We start from the raw sequence: 6,419 nt of genomic DNA, 5'->3' as shown, positions 1-6,419 counted from the left end.
AAAAAGTGAAATATTGCCATTTGCAACAATATGGATGAACCTAAAATATATCATACTAAGTCAGAGAAAGACAAATATGATATCACTTATATGTGGAATCTAAAAAATAATACAAACGAATCTATATACAAAATAGAAACAGACTTACAGACATAGAAAACTTATGGTTATTAAAATGGAAAGGGAGGGAGGAAGGATAAATTAGGAGTATGGGATTGATAGATACAAACTACTATACATAAAATAGATGAGCAACAGGGATTTACTTATATCATAGGGAACTATATTCAATATCTTGTAATAATCTTTAATGGGAAATAATCTGAAAAAAATATGTATGACTGAATCACTTTGCTGTACACCTGAAACTAACACATTTTAAATCAACTGTACTTCAATACAAAATTAAAACGTTAAAAACTCATAAAAATACTAGAAGAAAATATAGTGTAAACTTTAAAATATCATATGTGTGTTGGGTCGGGGGGGGGGCTTGTAATCCAGAAGCCATAAAAGAGATTATTAATTTGATAGTTGCAAAATTTGTTTTGTGTGGTAAGATAAAACAATCAAAAGGCAAAAGACAAGAGATGTGTTAGTTTCCTTAATACTTAAAGAAACCCTGTTAATCGATAAGAAGGAATCAACAAATCAAAAGACAAATGGGCAAAGTATATAAGGAGGGACTTTACAAACAAGAGGATACAAAAGACTTTTCAAAAAGAAAAATATACTTTGATCTACTCGTAATAGAAGAAATGGAATTTAAAAGTACACTGGGATACCATATTTTTAACCATCAGATTTTAGTGATGAAAAGTTTGATAGCAGTGTGATGATGAAGCTGCAAGGAAACAATCACTCTCAACTATTTTGGGTATAAAAAGTGATATATTCTCTGTGGAAGACAAATTGGCAGTACTTATTTTAAATGTGCATACCCTTTGAGCTATTTTATCCCTATGAATTTATTATAGAGATATACTTGCATTTGTAGAAAATGAAGAGCATACAAAGTTATTCTGTGCGATATGTATTGTTATAGTAATAATGGAAGCAAAGATTTAGAATAAACTAAATTCCATCAGTAGGAGCTGGTTGAATACATGTGGAACAACCATAAAATAGAAGGAAATATAGCCACTCAAAACACCAAGGCTGTTTTATAGGTGCTGTGATGAAATAATCCCCAATACATATTTTCATAATAAGAAAAGAGCTACAGAGTATATGTATAGCATGCTACCAATTTGTATGTGTGTGCGTGTGCGTGTGTGTGTGTGTGTGTCTGTGTTAGGATCTATATCAACAGATCTCAAACATTTTGGTCTCCAGAGGCCTTTACAATCTTAGAAATTATTGAGGACCCCACTCAAGGGTCCTCAGTTGTCTTAGAAAATTCTAGAAAACCCAAGAATACACAAGCACACACTCCATTAGCTGCCAAAGTGATGACATGATCACATATCATAAAGCTTCTGGAAAACTCCACTGTACACTTGTGAGAAAATAAAAGTGAAGCAATTGAGTCTCTGTTTTGTAGATAAGTTCATTTGTGTCATATTTTAGATCCCACATTTAAGTGGTATTATGTGCTGTTTATCTTTTTCTTTCTGACTGACTTCACTTAGTATGATAATCTCTAGGTCCATCCATGTTGCTGCAAATGGCATTACTGCATGCTTTTTTATGGCTAACTAGTATGCCATTGTGTATATATATATCTTCTTTATTTAAAAAAATTTTATTGTAGTATAGTTGATTTACAATGTTGTGTTAGTTTCAGGTGTACAGCAAAGTGAATCAGTTACATATACATGTACATATATCCACTCCTTTTTAGATTCTTTTCCCATATAGGCCATTACAGAGTATTGAGTAGAGTTCCCTGTGCTATACAGTAGGTCCTTGTTAGTTATCTATTTTACATATAGTAGTGTCTATATGTCAATTCCAGTCTCCCAATTTATCCTGCTTACCCCCTGGTAACCATAAGTTTGTTTTCTACATCTGCAGACTTGTGGTTGCCGAGGGGGAGGCTGGGTGGGGGAGGAATTACTTGAGAGTTTAGGATTAGCAGATGCAAACTATTATATACAGAATGGATAAACAACAAGGTCTTACTGTATAGCCCAGGGAACTATATTCAATATCCTGTGATAAACCATAATGGAAAAGAATATGAAAAAGAATGTATATGTGTATAACCAAATCACTTGGCTGTACAATAGAAATTAATACAATATTGTAAATCAGCTATACTTCAATAAAATAAATTTTTAAAAAAGTGAAGCAGGTAAATAATGCCTTGGAATTATGAGAATACTTTTGAGCTTATGGACTCCCTGAAAGTGTCTTGAACCCCAGGGTGTTGGACCACACTTTGAGAACCACTGATCTACACATATGTGATTGTATATGCACAGAGGAGTTTTGCATGAATACCCCAGAAAAGGTAAAATTGTTCCTCTGGAAAAGGGCACTGGGAAGACCAGGGAACCCTGGTGGGAGAAAGATGTACTTTCACTGCATAACTTTTCAATTCTATGCATGTGTTAGTGGTTACATTTTTTATAAAGAAACTTAAGGATCTAAAGAAATGAACTGAAATGAAAACAGAGATTTATGAACTATAGAATTAATCAGAGTCATGGACTAAGATCGATGTACAGGAATATTTGTCACAGGATTATTTATAGCACCATGTCCAAAAATAAAGACTGGTTAAACAAATTATGGTACATCTATACATTGTAATTCTCTGCAGTCACTAAAAATCATAAATCCCTGGAATGTTCTGTGATGTGGGAAAATGCTCACAATATAATGTTAAGTTAAAAAAACTGTGTAGGATATGACTTTGCATGAACCAAATTGTAGTAATTTAAAATAATACTGGAAGGAAATATAACAAATTTTGAGTCATTATTTTTGGGTGGTGAGACTATGGGTTATTTAAACTTCCTTTTAATATATTTTTGAAGTTTTCAAATTTCCTATAATTAATATGTATCACTTTTATAATCAGAAATAAAATGCTATAAGAGAAAGGGAACAAATGGAAAGTATTAATTCCCAGGGCTCTGAGGGGATGCGTAGCTTCCGTTATAGGTGCTGATGGAGCAGTGAAGTGTTTTTGAGGGGTATCCTGCCTCTGGTTGCTAGACGAGCCTTACCTTGCTTGATGATCCATCTTGGTGGATGTTTGGGGACAGGCAGCACCAGCTGTGACGGATTGGTCAGCAATGGTGTGGCTTGGCTGGGGAAGCAGGTAGAAGGGGGGAGAGAGGAACCTAGTGAAATGGAAGGAGTGGTATACTTGTTATACATTACTTCATAACAGATTAATCCAACCTAAAATAAGAGTAAACATTATCAACTCACAGGTTATGTGAGTCAAGAATTTGACCTAAATAAGTCCTCTGGCTCAAGGTCTCTTATGAGGTTACAGTCAAGATGTCAGCTGAGGCTGTAGGCATCTGAAGGCTTGACCCAGGCTGGAAGATCTGCTTCTAAGGCAACTTATTCACATGCCTGGCAAATTAGGGTTGACTATTGGCAGGAGCCCTTTGTTCCTTGCCACACAGACCTCTCCATAGGGCTTCTTGAGTATCCATATGACATAGCAGCTGGCTTCCCCTGGAGCAAGTGGTCCAAGAAAGCCACAGTGTCTTTTATGGCCAGACCCAGAAGTTGCACACTATCATTTCCACATATTCTGTTGGTGACACTGGTGAGTCCTATTCAGTGTCTGAGGGCAATGCACAAGGGTGCAAACATAAGGAGATGGGGCCATCTTTGAGGCTGGGTACCACTAGTGGACACCTGCTGTTCGAAGTAATAGGCAAGGCTTCAGAGCTTGGCTAGCTTGGCTAGCGTGGCTAGTGTTCCATGGCCAAGCATCCTAGACCGGTGGGAAGTTTGAGGGTTGTTACTGCAGAGTGGGGACTGACTAGCATGGCCATACTGAGGCTGCTAAGCCACCAGGAACCATCTGGCAGAATTTAGAACTTGGAAAGGGGAAGGAAGTATGAAGGAGGCCCTTTCCTCCTCCAACTAGATAGCTCTCCCTGTTTACAGGACTGCTGTCATGTGCTCGGGGCCCAAGTATTAGTCACTGGTATTACAGCCTTGCATCCTGGATACTTTGGATCAGCATGATGTAACTTTATTTTATATAAATCCTTGAAATACCTGCTACGTGTGAAAAATGCAGCATCCAAATTGCCTCAAATGTGGAAAACCTGCTATACACAGAGGTCGCATCAGACCACATGTCCAGATTTGTGGATTTGAAAATATGGTCTCTTTGCATCTAGGTTTCCCAGTACTGGCCGAATCCACCTGGGTACTCAGTTCACAGCAAAGAAGAGAAATCAGAGGACTTTGGGGCTCAGTCTTAATGGGATAACCCAGGTCAGTTCTGGATAGCAGGGTGAGTAGTGTTGGGGTCAGATACCCCTATGCTTGGAGAGCAGTGTCTAGGTAGGATCTTTGTAAGGAGTTAGTGCCAGGAAGGACTAGTGAGAGGGAAAGGGCAAGTGTCCCACCTTGTCTTAGTTTGATTTGCCAGGAGCAAAGTCCATCCCAAATTTTCTCAAAAAGTGAGGTGTTTAGGGCTTCCCTGGTGGCGCAGTGGTTGAGAGTCCGCCTGCCGATGCAGGGGACACGGCTTCGTGCCCCGGTCCGGGAAGATCCCACATGCCGCGGAGCGGCTAGGCCCGTGAGCCATGGCCGCTGAGCCTGTGTGTCCGGAGCCTGTGCTCCGCGATGGGAGAGGCCACAACAGTGAGAGGCCGGCGTACCGCAAAAAAAAAAAAAAAAAAAAAAAAAAGTGAGGTGTTTATTGCAAGGCCTGATGGAAACCATCAGTTTTTAGGAAAGGGGGCATTATGGTGCCCCACTATTCATGACTCACATGTCAATTCCACACAGTCTCTGCTTCCTAGTTGGAGAGGGAAGCTGATTGGCTCAACCTAGCCTGGGGATGGGCCTCTCTAGAGTCAGGTGTTCACTTCTGGTCTAATCAACCATGGCCATGGCCTGTGTCCCATGATAATAAGCAACGCTTACTCTTGGTTGTGGGCCCAATCAGAAGAAGGGGGAAGGGGGGGGGGAAGATGGGCATCCATGGGAGAGAAGACTGGGAACTAGTATGCATACACCTGGGCCAACAAGAGATTGGCTCATAGAAACCAGTCAGTGGAGAGCAGATTTCAGAGGAAGGGTATCGACTAGGGGGAGGGCCCTGTAAGAACAAGGCTAAGCTCAGCCCATTAAGAAATTAGGGAGGGCTTCCCTGGTGGCGCAGTGGTTGGGAGCCCGCCTGCTGATGCAGGGGATGCGGGTTCGTTGCCCCGGTCTGGGAAGATCCCACATGCCGCGGAGCGGCTGGGTCCGTGAGCCATGGCCACTGAGCCTGCGCGTCCGGAGCCTGTGCTCTGCAATGGGAGAGGCCACACCAGTGAGAGGCCCGTGTACTGCAAAAAAAAAAAAAAAAAAAGAAAAAAAGAAAAAAAGAAATTAGGGATAAGGTGTGGCTTGATCACAGGAACAAGACAAAAATAGCAGTTATTCGAAATAGGATTCAGTGATTAGCTTGAAAGGCAATTGATGCTAAGCCATCTGATCTTAATTCCTCCTAAGTAGAACCGAGATTCGTCTCTGCATCTGGGTAGGGCTCAGTCAAAGGGGTTCAGTCACCCCTGGGTCTGAATAAGAAAGAAAGTCCGGGACAGAAGACCAGGCAGGACAATGCAGATGTAAAATGATGGATCAGATAGGACTGGCCAGTGGGAATTGCCTGTTATTTTGATCATTAGGACAACTGGAGCAGGTAAACTAGATGTAATCTATTGCTCAGAGATTGACCTGTCTACGATGTATCTGATCTATCACACAGACATGATTAGGCTCTAAGATACCAAAGCCTTCTCCTTGATGCCACTAAAAGTCACAGGCCAGGGCACTAACCTGTGTTGGCTGAAAGTCAGAAAGAACTAAATGGAATGGATACTGTGTTGGTTTGGAGCCCTTAAAAGATTTTTCAAAAGGACTACATTGATAATCAAATTACCCAAAAAGTTTTACTTTTATCTTCCCTGACCAAAAAGGATATTTAAAAAGACAAGAAAATATTAGGATAGCAGCAGGTGATAAAACCAACACGTGCTAGTTGTAGTAATAGCTCATGGCCTTCTTCCCTAATGTACTGTGCTTCAGCAAACATGGGGGTTGCTGTGAAGTACATAGTGGTGAACTGTTTGCTTTGCTCTCGCTTGTTGTTTCTTCTCTCTTCAGTAAATGTGAGATTTTTTATAGTTTCCGGGAGAAAGCTGTCACTCTTTGGTGTTTGAGAAGGGTTTTTTCTGTGTCTCTGCGGCCTCTTATATCATGCCTTGTGAGGGATGAGAGCAGAC

This window comes from Leucopleurus acutus (assembly GCF_964270905.1).
Source record: "Leucopleurus acutus genome assembly, chromosome: 12".
Taxonomy (NCBI): Eukaryota; Metazoa; Chordata; class Mammalia; order Artiodactyla; family Delphinidae; genus Leucopleurus; species Leucopleurus acutus.
The sequence above is the reverse complement of the archived record's forward strand: the minus strand, read 5'-3'. Positions refer to the sequence as shown.